This window comes from Varanus komodoensis, unplaced genomic scaffold (assembly GCF_004798865.1).
Source record: "Varanus komodoensis strain SLA01 unplaced genomic scaffold, ASM479886v1 scaffold12, whole genome shotgun sequence".
Lineage (NCBI taxonomy): Eukaryota > Metazoa > Chordata > Lepidosauria > Squamata > Varanidae > Varanus > Varanus komodoensis.
In genome coordinates, this window is record NW_025335349.1 from 22,969,744 (window position 1) to 22,985,195 (window position 15,452).

Sequence of the window (15,452 nt, forward strand, 5' to 3'; positions counted from 1 at the left end):
TATATGCATATGGTAAACCTGAGTGAAAAGCATGGATCAGTCAGCCTCCCTTGAGGCTGATCCAGCTCAAGTCAATGGCAAAGACCCCAGCCGACTGTAATGCGTCAGGCTTACCCCTCTTAACCAATGTTCACATTCATTTAGCATCTGGTTCTCTCTTAAATACATGCAAATCTCTTTCCTGACATTTCCCCTTATTAGTAATTGGCCAAACTCCCCATAAGCTGCTCCAGAAAGAACCCGGGGTAAACGGTGTGCTTGCTGGACCTCTGGTGAATGTTCAGCAAGTTAAGCCAGACAAGGGCTACAAGAAGCCTTCAGAGAAAGAATTAGATCAGTGTGTCGTATTCACTCCCCCTTCTCTAATTTCCCCTTTAAGGCTGCCAGGCCACATTGATGCAGTGGCAGAAGAACGTACTGGCAAAATTATTCTCCTCCTGGGCAATTCTCAGGAAAGGTTCAGCAGCCCTGACAAGGTCTTGAGCAGGGGTAGGCAGTACTTCAGCCAAGGCACTGACCTGGCTGTTGGTCTAATCTCATGCAGGCGGGTGAAGCCAAGATGGAAAACAGTGCGGTGGAAGGGGGCAAGGATGGGGAAAGCCGAAAAGGATGAAGCACTGGGTGGATGGGGGAAGCCTTCTGGAAGGGATCAGTACAAACCTCTGGAAAGAGTGATATTTCTTTTTCCAGCAACCTGCTGGGCAGGGAGGAAGAAGTGGTGGGCAGGGAGAAGAGGTGGTAGAGCGTGAAAAAGAGAGATTGAAGGGGAGGCAGAAAAAGAAGGGACGGTTGAACAAGAGGAAAGTATGCCCCCCTCTGGCTCTGTCCACTGCTGACAGGAGGTTCCTGACCAACTATCCTTGAGAATGGAGCTCTCAACAGAAGAGAAGTCCATACCTCTGTCTTACACTGAGCAGAACACTTTTCCCTCCCAATGCACAGTCTTCATCCCACCAGACTTCCCTTGCTTGCCCACTCTCTGTCCCTGTGTCCCTCTCTCCCACTCCAAAGTAGCAATCCTGGCTGCTTTGGGAGGGATCAGCTGTACTTGAGAAGAGGACATGCAGACCCAACTCAATTTGCACTCCTGCTTTCCAAGTGCAACCATTTCACCTTAGCAGGGGAGGGGAAATGGGGTGGCATCTGGCATTTGCGAGGAGGCAGGGATTCCCGGGGATTCAGGAAGGGCTGTGTATGAGCAGTGGTTTGCCCATTCTTGACCTAGCATCCTGTCCAAACTGAATCCACTAGAGGTGGAGTCCTGAAATGATGGAATTCACTGGTAACTCCACTTAGGCTTCAATCCAATCAGGATGTCTGTAACTGTCTCTGCTTGAAGGATTATGGGTATTGTATGCAGGGAGGAAGGAGTGTGGAGGTGAAGGGTGTCTCTGCAAGAGCAAGATGTCTGACTTTAGACGTCTAAATGTGGTCCTCGAAGCAAGAGGGAAGGAGCCTGAGGCACCCTGACAGTGCTGATCCCCTCCTCCCTAGCCCTAGAAACCTTTCTCTGGTATTGCACTTCTCCTCCTGGGGGCACACCTGGTGTGGTTCTTCGTGTGCCAGGTGTGAAAGGCAGGGGCTCCTCAGTGATGGGAGCAGTGTGTTTTCCAGTCTAGGTGGATCTGTGCCTTCCTGAGCCTGTCTCGATGCTTCCTAGCAGCCAGAGAATTCCTCTGCTAATGATAGCATGGGCATTATTTGCTAGATTGGGGTGGGCAACTGGTGGGCCTCCAGATGTTGTGGCCTACAAATCTCTTCATGCTGCATTATCTGCTGTGCTGGCTGGGCCTGATGGGAATTGTAGGTGAAAACATCTGGACAGCCTGCACTAGACTATGGTGGCCACTTGTGATTCACCAAAAAGAGGACATGCATCACCAAAAGAGCGCTGCAGAAGAGAATGCTGGGCTTCAGAAAATCTGTTGATGTGCATATAGATGCATGCTGAGAAATTATTGTTGTGATTTAGCTACAGACACAGTGCCTCCCGAGCATGGTGTGGGAAACAATGACTGGGTGCTAACCTACACAGGTGTTAACTATTGAGAGCAGCTTCTAAGCCCCGAGGAGACTTTAAACACTCTTGGACCAAACAGCCCTGTAAACAGAGGATGCCTTCAAAAGAGAAAACAGTCTTCTGGCAGCATTCCAAATAGAGGACTGCCCGCTGTGAGAGAGGACACTTGGGGTAATGCAAGGCTTAGCTTTTGTTGCTGATGAGTCTTGACCAGCAAATATCTCATCGCATTGTGGATCCTATCATACAGTTGGCTGATAGAGACTGGATTACAAATTGGCCCATGGCCGAGCTAGAATGGATGGGTTTAGAACACAGGTCTGTACAATTACCTGTCCCCTGGGCCAATTCAGCAGATGTGTTAACCTTGTATTCATGAGTCCTGATTGCCTGAGAGAGACTGATTGCATTGCATGACTCAGTCCCACTCCAGCTTGGGAAGATTTGGGAAGAGGAAGAAGATGAATGGACTGCTGTAGTTACTTCTCAGGCAACACTACCAATCCCAAAGAAGACAACATGGCATTCCACCACCAATGGGAAACTATGCAAAACTATGGCAGCAAAGTTCAAAGAAGTTGTGCAGTTGTGCATGCGTTGAGAAAAGGGTGGCCACTTCTCAATCTCCGAAAAGAGGGAAAGTGTCATCAAGAAGAATAAACAGCAGCGGATACTGCACAAAATGTGCCTCTGGTATGTTTAGGTGTAGACATATTTCTAAAATATTTCTAAAATTATTTAGAAATAATTATTTTAAATTCTGATAGCTATACCTTGACATAGTGGCCCATGACCTCTGGGTCTCTGTGCCCAGTCTGCCGCCTATGTGCTAACAGGGTGCCCTGCGGATGTTTTGGACTTCAGCTCTCATCAGCCCCAGCTAGCATGGGAGTTGTAGTCTGAAATATCTGTAGGGCACTGGACTGGGGCAGGCTGATGGGAAACAGTTCTTTGTTCTTGATCCTTATACTGGAATCAAACAGGACAGCTTATCAAGCAGAGGATGTTTCTAAAGCTCCATGCCTGAGTTAGTACACTGAATATTCCTGAGTGCTGGTGAGCTGAAACTGGGGGGGAGGGGGGTTGACAAAGTTGATCCCCACCCATGTCAGTCATGAGCCCCTTGTGGGTGTGCCTTAGTGAGCATACTTGACAGCTCTGGCATGCAAAACAGACCCCAGTTAGTACAGAGCGGGTAAGTTTGGGAGCCCCTCTTGACATTTCCCACAATGCCCCAATGTAGCATCACTCCAGGGCATCTGGGAAAGTGAAAGAGTGGCTCTCAGATCCAGCCACTCGGAGCTGAGTGGTGAAACATCCCCAGAGAGGCTGCCTATTTGCTTAGCATGTGTGCATGCTAATTTATAGGTATAGATGCAAATTTAGGAATATGTATGATTTAAACATCTCACCACAGTGGGGAAGATGACTTGGTGTCCCAGCCTGCAGTCCAGGTGCTGTTAATGAGCAATGCTGAAGCCTAGCTCTTCCTCTTCATGGTTCTTTAAAATGGACTTGGACTGGACTCCCCTTCAGAGCAGATGCTGCCCTTCAAACAAGCGTCTGTCTTCTGTAAAAGGGGGCTTATTGCTACCTTGTGGTGCAGAGCTGATCAGAGTGGAAGGATTTTCAATGCAAGCCATGGTAGTTCCTGTAAGTTGCTATGCTGACTTGATGCGTTCCTCCTCATTTCAGAAACATGTGGATGATTGGACCGTGTGGTCCCTTCTCCTTTCTGTATCAGTGTATGTATCTCATGTCTGTATCAGCACAGGATTGTGACTTAAAACTGACTGCACTACCCTGGCTTTGTCCAACTACGCTGGATTTCAACTCCCATCAATTTCAAGTAGCTTGGCAAAAATGATCAAGGGACTAAAGCAACTCCCCTGCGGGGAAAGCTTATTACGTCTAGGATTATTTTGCTGAGAAAAAGGTAAGTGTGGGGGAAGTGTTGAGGACTCTGGATGCTGTAGGAAAGGTGGCTTGAGACAAGTCACTTCCCTCTCTCATAAAGTTGTTACGTGCCATCAGGTCATCTCTAGGTATGAAAGCTCTCCAAATATTGTCCCATCCATGAAAGCCCTGCTCAGCTCTCATAAATTCCAGGCTGTAGCTTCCTTTATGGAATCAGTCCATCTCACATTTGGTCTTCCTTTTCTGCCTTTAACTTTCCCTAGCATTACGTGTTTCTCCAAGGATGGTGTACCTGCAGTGTGAAACCTCTCGACTGAGTCATCTCATAAAGATAAATGGTGGGAGGTTCAGGACTCATAAAAGGAAGTCCTTCACTAGATAAATGGTGGATTCTCTACCACAAGATTTAGTGATGGGCACTCATTTGGGTTTAGATGGGATTAAACAGATTCAGGAAGGATTAAGGCTGTCAGTGATTACCAGGCATGATGGAGATATGCTACTGCCACTATCAGAGGTTGTATCACTCTGCAAACCAGTCGCTGCGGCATATGAATTGCACTCACGTTCTACTTGTGGGACTCTCATGGGCAGCTGGTTGGCCCCTGCAGGAACAGAATGTTTCACTAGAGATGTTCTTCATCCCATCTCTTCTTAGGGCCTTGCATTAATACACACACAAACACACCATCAGTGATTGGGGATGTTTGTTGTTTGCTTGCTTGCTTGCTTTTTAATTCACCGTTTTCCTGATATTTTTGTCATTTTATATTTGGCAATATTTTGTGCAATGATTTTGCTGGTTGACTCAAGTATGCTAGTGGAGAGGCAAGGTATAATAGCAGATTAATATATAAATAATATCTAGTGAATGAAGAATATTGTGGGAGAGGAAAGAAAATGTATGGTATTTAGCACAGTCACTTTTTTCCAAACGGAACAAAGAGATGGTATTTTCAGATTACAGTGAATGTACAAAATTTGGTGAATGTTAATGATTGTGAATATCTGAAAATAAATATATACTTCTCTGCTTCTTTGACATGCTTTTGAATCCTGACAATCATGTGTTGATGGCCATTCAATGGGACTTGGCAGCATTTTTCTGAGTTTCAGACATTCACAGAATTCATCTGGGAGAGCTGCCAATACTGATGAGAATGTGGCTGTGCTCCAAAGTTTTGGACAGTCATCATGACTGATTTAATTTTTGCTTCAGTGGTAGAAACATGACTGTACTTGGATTATGGGGAAAAGTTAAAAGAAAGAGGGCTTAGAAGTAGATTAAAATAGGAAAAAAGGACGCATGGAGATCAGGAGTGAGGAGAAATGCTATTATATATAAAAGGAGAAGCAGAATTGAAGCTGGAAAGGAAACAGAAGGAAATACAACAATTAATTCATATTTTGATGGTCACAAAAGCTTCACATGGTGCTTTCTGTGTAGGAAATGCTTAATCTGACAAGCATCCCTGAAGTCTGTGATCTTGAAGGGTTCTGATAAGTTGGAGACAGCTTAAAAGTATGGGATTTAAAAGAGGTTCACTTTGACTGTGTTGGGCCCCCATTTGCATTGTTCTTTGCTTAAGTCCCAGACCATATTTTACACCTTCTGAAGAGAGGTAGGCTGCAACGTTATGTAACATTGTACTCTGTGTCTTATTTGTTACTGACCAGCCCAAGTTGGCAGAAGCTGGAAGAGTCCTCTCCCCATATTCCACCCACCTACTCTCACCTGATGTGGTTTCGCACCTGGGGAAATGCTCGTATGCCTTGCCCTTATCTTACTTGCCCAGTCCATCTTAGTTAAGCTGCTCAGGACATGACAACCTAGGCTATTCGAGATGCTGTTATACAGCATCCGAAGTATCAAGAGGAAAAGAGATACAGGAAGAAGAGATTGATAAAGGTCAGGCTGCTTCTGATAGCCCAAGTAAATATCACTTGATTGAATTCAATTGCTCAGACTTTATTTTTTGTTTGATATTTTTGGGACTGATTCCTTTGATTGGCTCAGATGTTGAAAGAATGGCAGTCTTTGAGAGATCTCTTTGCTCGAGGCAAAATGCTACCACTGTCAATGTATAGAGAGACCAAGGAATGCTTTGGAGTCTCCCTGTACAGAAAGCTTATGTTCTATGACTGCATATTATGAATAGAGCTCTGAAAGGATTCAAAATCACTTGCATTCTTTAGTGGACTCCAGCTCCCGTCATCCCTAATCATTGGACATGTTGGCTGGGGCTGATGCAAGCTGGATTCCAACCATTTCTAGAGGCTCCCCACTCTGACTGGGGTGCACTGGGAGTTGTCGACCTTTTTTCTATGTGAATTGGCATAGCATTGCACACTGATTGTAGTGGGAAAGACGTATGTGTTCACTTCCCTTACTCTGATCAAAATTCACAGAACTTAAACGTGATGATTCCTTCTTTTTGCCTTTTCTTGTTCTCACTTTGTGGCACTGTCGAAGCTACCACCAACATCAACTTATTTCCTCATTTCTCTTAACGTTCCCAAAATTTTCAGCATAAGGAATAACCATGAAAATCCCCTCCCAAGCAGGGGGATCAAATGTACTCTGAGACCACTAGGAAAAAAATATGGAGATGTTGTGTTGGTCTCCCCTAACTCCCTGTTCCAGTTAGTTCTCAACTGTGTGGAGACATGAACTGCCATGTGGTGCTTCAGGATTGTCCCTCTCTTTATTAATGAAAAACTTGATGTTTCTACTTTTACAGCTTTGGGGGACAATCCCATCCCTCTGGAATTGCTGGGACAACTGAGCAGGCATGCCCAGACGGTGCTCCACGGGCAGGCGGAGTGACCCTGCAAAATGCTGTTTCAAATTATTGCTTAGCTAACATGTCAACAGATGTTGATTTCAGAACAGTTTTGCTTATTTTGTGAGAGAAAAGAGCAGAAAGGTAGAAACCAGCCCCAATATTTTTATTTTATTTTAATTTACCTGAAGGAGCGCTTACGTGGATATATGCCCAGCCGCCCCCTGAGATCAGCGAGAGAGGCCCTCCTCCGGGAGCCCTCAGTGAAGGAAATTAGGAGGGTGGTTACTCGGAGGAGGGCTTTCTCAGCAGTGGCTCCTAAGTTATGGAATGCGCTCCCCAGAGAGGTCTGCCTGGCGCCGTCGTTATTTGTTTTTCGGCGCCAGGCGAAGACCTTTTTATTTAAGCAGCATTTTAAATGTTAATATTATTGAATTTTATTTGGCCAGGGTGGCTTATTTTATTCTATTGTATATATTTTAATTGTTATTGTTTTAATTTATTGTGTATTTTGTTCTATGTTGTGAGCCGCCCCGAGGCTTCGGCAAGGGGCGGCATAGAAATGTTTTAATACATAAATATAAATAAATAAATAAATAAATTTATTTTCATGAGAGACATGAATCACTTCTCTCAACATGACCACAAAATGTATGGGGGTCAATGGCAGCTCACGGGTTTAGAACCTGCCCTGTAAAACTTGCATTTTTAAATAATTTCTTTATATTCAGTTAGCCAAGAATGGGCAACTTGTGGCCCCATCTCCCATCATCCTTTGTTCTCCTGACCAGTGGTGAGAGATGATGGGAGTTATAGGCCAAAGCACTCTGAGGATACAAGCCACCCACGGCAGACTTAAAACCAGCAAAACTGCTGCCCTCCATCATAGCTACCATTTTGCATTTAATAGATTAACCTGGTCTTTGGGATTGTTTTGACCACAGCTAGGAGACTCTCCCAGAGTGATTTGTTACATAGAAGAGCATTACATTTGAAGAATAATTCCTGCTTTCTGGAGGAAGATGCCCAATAAACCTGTGACATTTCACTCAAATCCAGAAAATGCAGCATGAAATTCTGGCTTTGTCCTTCCAACCATTTCTGTAAGCCTTCTGGTGAAAGGTGAGAGTGGATCTGGAGAGTGGATCTGGATCTGGTGAAAGGTGAGAGTGGCCAAAGGGATTCCCACGTCTGTGATGGGAGCTTTTGCTTCATCTCCTGGTGTTGGAATTGTTTGGATGCTAATTTGATTGTTTTAAAATTGACTGCATTGCCCATTAATATTGTTAGTCACTTTGAAATACCTTTGGTGCAAAAGCCATGCTGCTAATATTTTAATAAATACAATAGTAAAGGAAATAAATGAGCTTATGATTTTTGGGGATGAGATGGCTACTTTGATCTAAAGGTTCTCACTGTAGAGATAATCTTCCTTTTATTCTAGATTATCATTTCAGGGTTTAAAAAATCAGAAACAAATTACAGGTTAAGCATGAACTCTACTGAAACTACTGTACATACTGCTAGCACCAACACGGCATAATCTGTTATTACATTACTTTGTGCCATCAAGTCATCTCCAACTTATAGCAGCCCTATGAACGTAAGCCCTCCAAGCGTCTTGTCTGTGTCAGCTCCATTCAACTCTCCCAAATTCAAGAATCTGACTTCTTTTATGGATTCAGTCCATCTCATAATACTGATTCCATTTTTCTTGACTGGTCGCACTTTGACTGATTGTACAATGTTATTGTCTGTACAATGGTTAATTGCATTGCATTTACACTGTTATATTTGTAATTCTGAACTTATGCTTAGTACACTGCCCTAGAATGAGGGTGGTTTAGAAAATTTAAATATAAAATGTTACTGGAAACCCAATCCTATGGATCTTTACACAAACCAGGAGAGAGAGAGAGGGGGGGGGTGAGTCTTACATCTTCCAGCATTCTCCAGCCACCTGTGCTTTACCTCTAGATATTTGTTATTTTAGATATTGAATCATAGGTGTGCTTTTTACCTTCTGGCATGCATACATTTGAAAATGAAATAAGGCTGGGTTTATAAGCCATTTAACTCTTTTACCAATAGTGAGAGATAAGCACTTTCTGAAAATGTAAAAATTAATAAAGTTTTGGTCACTTTTATACATGAAATTGACATCAAATCCAATACAAGGCAGGGATATGTTTTAGGAAACACTTCTTAAAACTCCAGTTTGCTTTTCTGAGAATTTCTGCAACCACCTCTCAGTTTTTAATGCCATTTCTTGTTTACTTAAATAAGCAACAAATAAATCAGGGTTGTTCCAAACCTGTCAAAGGAATTCTGTCCCAGCAATGGATTTTTATGGTAGTATCCACAGCCCAAACTGATCTATGGTTAAACTTCTAGTTATTTATTGATAATCGCTCACTTCATTGGACTCCTAGATATCTCAGTGCACATTTATTTGTGACTGCAGTGCATTATGGTTTTTGTAGTTTTAAAGTTTGCTCACATGCTAACTTATTTCCTGATCTTATCAGCTGCGTTTTCCTCTTGAAGAAGAATGCAATAATAACAACTACCCAAAATAAACCATAAGCACCCAAATATCCACAGATCATTAAAACCTAAAACAATGACTCTTAGGCACAAGAACAAGAAATATCAAATCAAACTATCTACATTCAAACAGCAATAGGTTTAAAATATTGCACTACATGGATTCCATTGACACAGGGTTCACACAACACAAGCCACGTTCAGGGACTGAGCATACATTGAGTGTGGGTTGCTCTTCAAGTTGTGTTGTCCGAACCCATCTATGAGCACAACCCATGGATTGTTAAGCATGGACAATTCAGAGAACTCACAAACCAACAAGCCAGGGGTTCTTGTCATGGGTTATTTGTGGTTAAGAAATCATGGCTTATTATCATGGCTGGCTTCAGACAACATGACAGTCCATGAAGATGTTTCAGAGGTCCAGATTCAGATTTCTTTGCCATCCACATTAAAATGGATCATCTGAGTCGGGCCTGTGAACACATACTCCTGTGCGCATATGCCAAAATGGTAGAGATTCTCCGCATAAAATATGGTGTTGACCATTCACTTTGATCTCTGTGCTTAGCATGAGCATACTCAGGCCCCATTTGGGTTATTTCTGCAGTCCAGATGATGTATGAGAGGCTGGAGCATGCACCAGGCTAGACTGGACCTTCAAATTATCATGAAGTAAACCTAGGTGAGATTTCCAGGTAGATGCTGTAACCTTCTGGAAGCAGTTTGTCAAAGACCAGATTCCCCTTATGTCTTTGCAAAACCCTTGCAGGTTGGTCTGTACATGAATGGATATCGCTCAGTTACTCAGAACTTCACACCTTTATATGTAAACAGACTCCACTATGCCGTGAAACCTCTCTCAGTGGTGTTTGATCTCCCTCATTCATACAGGAAAGCTGTAATGAATACAAATGCGTGAAGAAAGGAAGGACAGAATAAGGAAATGGGTTCATTCTTTCAGGGCACAATCCTATGTCCGTCTACGGAAATGGAAACTTCACTGAGTTCAATACGACTGCATTCCAAGTAAGTGTGTATGCTATTCCTCTTTCAGCCAGTTATTCCACTTGTATCCGGTTTTGTCCAATGTGCATGGATCCAAGGTAGTTTCAAACAGGCACAATAGAATGAATGGCAGCAAAATTCAAATGAATCTGTGCACTCGCAATAAAACAAGCTCATGGAAAGACTTTCTCATCACGCTCCACTACTGGTCTCTTAGGAAAACCTCCATCTCTTTCACTCACGACCTCACACAGTTTCCCATCCTGTGTGTTATTTTAATGAAGCCCCCAGAGTCTCTGCCATTTCTTTCAGGGTTCCAAGTGACCAAACTAGGATTTGGGGGCTGTGTATAGTCTTCACAGGCAGAAGAGGTACAATTGACCGGCAGATATTTAACAGACATTTTCACTGGCCTTTCAAAAACAGCTTGGAGGATGCCTATTCTCCTTTACATACACACCTGAAAAAGGTGTGCAGCTTTGAGACTGTCAGGGAAACTAAAAGCATTGCCCACAGGAGACCAGGCTCTTTCACTAGGCTGGTCTCTGAGCAGGACTGCTCAAAGGGTGGCTATGGATCCTACTTTACAGATTATACTGAGTCCAAGTCCAGTTTAAAGATGCATTTATTTGTTTGTTTATTTACTGGAATTTTATCCTGCCACATTAGTCAAAAAGGCACCCTGAGTGGGCTACAAAATTAAAAATATACAATAAAATATTAAAAATGGCATTAATGTAACAATAAAATCCAACGATCCAAAATCAGTGCCATTATAAAAAATCACAGAACCTTCACAAAGCTTTTTAAAAAGACCATTGGAAAGGAGAGCAGACTGAACTTTGACCATCCACTGTGAGCATCTCAACATCAGCCTGGACAGGTTTATGGCCAGGTTACCTGGACATCAGGTATCCTTCAGTATGATGAAACAGCTTGTATTTTGCTTCAGTTATCCTAATTATTTCAAAATGTGCATCCATCTATGCATCAATAGGCATGTGTTCATTTGATGCAAGCCAGCGTCCTCTTTGGCCCTTGCTTTCCACAATGCATCTTGTCTTTTCAGCAACACAGAAGGGACCACTTTAGAAAGGACACTTTTGCAGGTCTCATGGGTGTCACAATAGGTGGCAGTATGAGTTACCTTCCTTGCAGTAATTCCACCACATCACACCTTACAATTTTTAGAAGTGTTCCTCTAACTGTAAGCAAATTATTAAATATGTAGAATGGTGTGCAGATGAAATGAAGTTTCCTGCAGATACACTCAATTCAGTGCTGTCACATTGGCCATCCGTTGAGTGTATTTACTTGATCGCAAGCCAAGGTTTGCCTCGGTGGGATGTGTTTCACTTTGTTTCACAGGGGAGCTGGCCCTGCACGGGCTCATACGTGCTCTAGCTGGGCAACCATTTTCCAGAAATCCTGGGTCTAAATACGATCGCTGCCCAACAGAGCTGCTTCTACAAAGGGACTGTTTGTTGGAGTACAGTTTCTTGCCTGTGTCAAGCCGTGGTTGTTTAGGTCTTCTGAAAGAACAGCAGTGTCTAGAAAGACCCATTCTTCGGAGCCAGTGGATGGCATTTCACAACCGATTTCACAACGGAAGTTATTTTTCAGTTCCAGCAAATCAGTGTTGTGACCCCTTCTATTTTTCAACACTCTGATCGTGTGTGGCCTCTTCCTGACCCTCCAAGTCTACTCAGACGTAACTTCCTGCTAGATGTTATCCTCTTTCCAGAAAACAGTTTATCTTCCCTGGATATCTGTGTGGGCACTAAGGACTCTTTACATCCTTATCTTCTATGACTCTCTTAATTTCTTCAGACACTCCTAATTTGGCTCTCCATTTTCTGGGAGAAATCAAAGTGCAAAAAAGTTGCTAATTGCTGAGTAAACACCAATCAATTACAGCAGGAGAATGAACTGACTGAGAAAATGTTTGTCTATGGGTGGCGGGATGAGGGAATGACTTCAGAAAAATAGGGGAGAGAATATATAGAAATCATGATTAGCAGCCATTCATAGTCTTATCAATCATGAATTTGTCTGATTCCTTTTGACAGGCTGAATTAATCTGTCCAGAACCATGCTATGGGGCTTTAGGCAAAGTACCACCTTTCACTTTCAGCCCTCCAGTCTGCAAAATGGAGATAATAACCTTAGTTTACGGAGCTGCTTTAAGGCTCATTGAGACAAAAGAAATGTTTTGAGCATGCAGAAGTGGTACATGTAATGTTATTATTGCAAAACAATAATGTAACTATGAGGTGGTCTTTATAATAAACCCTGTAGACTGCAAGATGGGAAATAAAATGTGTTTTTGTTGCTGACTCACATTTCTAACCACCTTCCACAGCCTTTGACATTATAGCGCAGAAGTGGCTGCCCATTACTCTCTTCATTCTAAGGATTTTGGCCATCCGGTGGACAGAGGAGGAGCACGGAAGGAAGGATTACTGCTGTTCTTCCTTTGTGCTCCAAAGAGTTAGACAGCCATTTTTAGCAATCTATATGTTTTATCCCTGCTCATGAGGAGGAGGGGCTGGGACACTTTTCAGATTCCACATAGCCTGCCAGGCCTTCCTCTTTCCTTTCCCACCCCATGGAACACCCCTCAGTGTCAGCTTTAATGTCATGTTTGCAACTTCAGAGCCACAGCCCAAGAGCTGTACTGGCTACTGGCGGGAGGGCACATTCTGAACTCCAAGCCCCAGCATTGACCTGACAGCACCCCTCTCAGGGCAGAGCTGGGGTCTGGGGGTCTGCATTGCCCTGTGTGTACCCAGACAGCATCTAGCATGCTTGGGATTGCACCCCAAATCTATGAGTGCACCGTACAATATGCATCCTCTGTTTTATGGTTAACATCTCACTTTGCGCATGCTTGGCTTATGGTGCTTTGGTAGGGAATGTCGCTATATCTTGCTGTGGGTTGCTTGGAGGGATTGGAATTAAGTGCCCCACATAGTTCAGTCTTGGCTTTGATTTCAAGTAATACCAGCAGAAAATTAATTAGGCAATAGCACCAACACACCATGTGAAGATCTTGGCCCTTCATGAACAATGAGGATCAGGGAGTGGAGCTGGGGTTGGCAATTGAGGCCTGCAACTCATACAATCAAAGAATCATAGAACAGTAGAGTCGGAAGGGACCAGAAGGCCATTGGGTCCAACCCCCTGCTGTTGCAGGACACCAGGTTACCCCACTCCACTCGGATAGGATCAGCTCCTATCAAACCTCACCAGTGACTACACTGGCTAGAGCCAATGAGAGTCACAAGCCCAAACACCAGGAGGGCCACAAATTGTCCACCCATGCTGTGGGGACAACCAAAGAAACTCCTCATAGGTGTGAACAGTATAACCCTCCTTATCTGCCCTGTCACGCCTTTGCTGGCAAATTGTCACTCTGTGTGTCATGTGGCAGACCATTAATGGCCAGACACAGCTTTCCAAGCCTTCTGCTGAAGCATCTACTGCCAAGTTGTTCTGCGTGCAACTTTCTTGCATGCTTGTAGGTAAAGGCACACTCTTTCCCCTGATTCCCTTCCAGTCTGCTTCTGCTTTTCCTCTTAAAATGTGAGAGCAATATTCAGTTTGCATCTCTGTGGGGTGGCCCACAGTTGCATGCACATCACTTTATCAACATTTGCTCTGGGATCAGCACAGTGTGGACCTTACTTGCTTCCTGCATCATTGCCCACGAACAGCTGGATGTGTGAACTGCCTTTTTTGAAAAGCACTGTCTCTAGGAAGAGCTGATTTGATCTGAAAGTCCTTGGCTGAGATGTTAAAATGTGTGATGGCAGGCAATGAATGCACATGTATGAACCAGACTTTGATGCCTCACAGGTAAATATGAACAAGGAATAGAGGGAGTTTTCCTTTACTAAGTCAAACATTACTCCATCCAGCACAGTATGGTTAACACCAATGGCAGCATCTTTTCAAGGCTTTTTGGCTGGATGATCTCCTAGTCATACATGGTGTTGTTCGGAATTGAACCGGATGCCTGAGACCTCCTGCATGTGTTCTTTCATTGAGTTATGGTGCCTCCAAGGCCAGTTCTGACAAAAAGCCCATTGTGCATTCAGCCTGTGTGAGAAGAGACCTTATGTGCATTAAGATGTAGGCACCTGGGGTTTGTTGGAGGCTAGCAATAAAACAAGGCCAGCTAGTTAGTTGGTACCGAAAACTGGGACTGAGCTACATGGCCCTATGGTCCCCACACAAATGCTTTATCCCAAACCCCTTGATGTCACGAAGCAAAGAACATTATCTCAGCCGTAATGGGTTAAACAGAAGCCTGACAAGGGTTAAACCATGCAGTTGATCTTCCATCTCTTGGAAGAATACAGTGCTTACTCTTCTTCGGTCTCTTTGACCCCTGGCATCCTTGTCAAAGCTGATGAACAACTGCTTCCACCATGACTGGTTTCCTTCCATTTTCAGACTGGTTTGTCTGGAGAACAGAAAATGCATCCCACCACTCAATACACACTGAGGCAGCTTTGGACCAACATGCCATGCGGACAAGAGTTGGCCGTGGGTGGTCAGTCAGTCCAAGCACTCAAGTGAACAGACTTCTCCGTGCATCCACCCTATGAAAGAAGTGAAACGATGCACATTTATATCCTGAAGAAACTTCAGCAAAAATGGTTAATAAATGACTAAGACTGCCCCATGATTAATGGAATTTTAGGCTGCAGTCTTATCCCTACTTACCTGAGAGTCAGTCCCACTGAACTCAATGGCACTTGCTTTGGAGTAGACTAACAGTACAATCGTAAGTGCATTTGCTCAGAAGTAAGTGCCATTGCATGTAGTGAGGTTTAGGCTCTAGCTAGCATGTTTAGTATTACAACTTAAATCTGCATACATTTGCATGTGAATAAAAAGCAGAGGTCTGAGGATAAAGAGCTGATTTTGTTTCTGGATGATATGTAGACAAGAATCACAACAGGAACCATCTTAGAAAGCATATTCCTCTTATAAGAAGGTGCTTGCAGCCTGCATGTTTTATGAGGACTTTTATTAAACAATATTAAATCTATTTAGATCTGCTGACCAATTAATAGGAGGCAGGCGCCCCTTTCATCTACCAAATGCTTTTATTATGTTAAGCAGCCAGTGGGGGGAACCTCTGGCACGCAGGACACCCCATTCTGGCC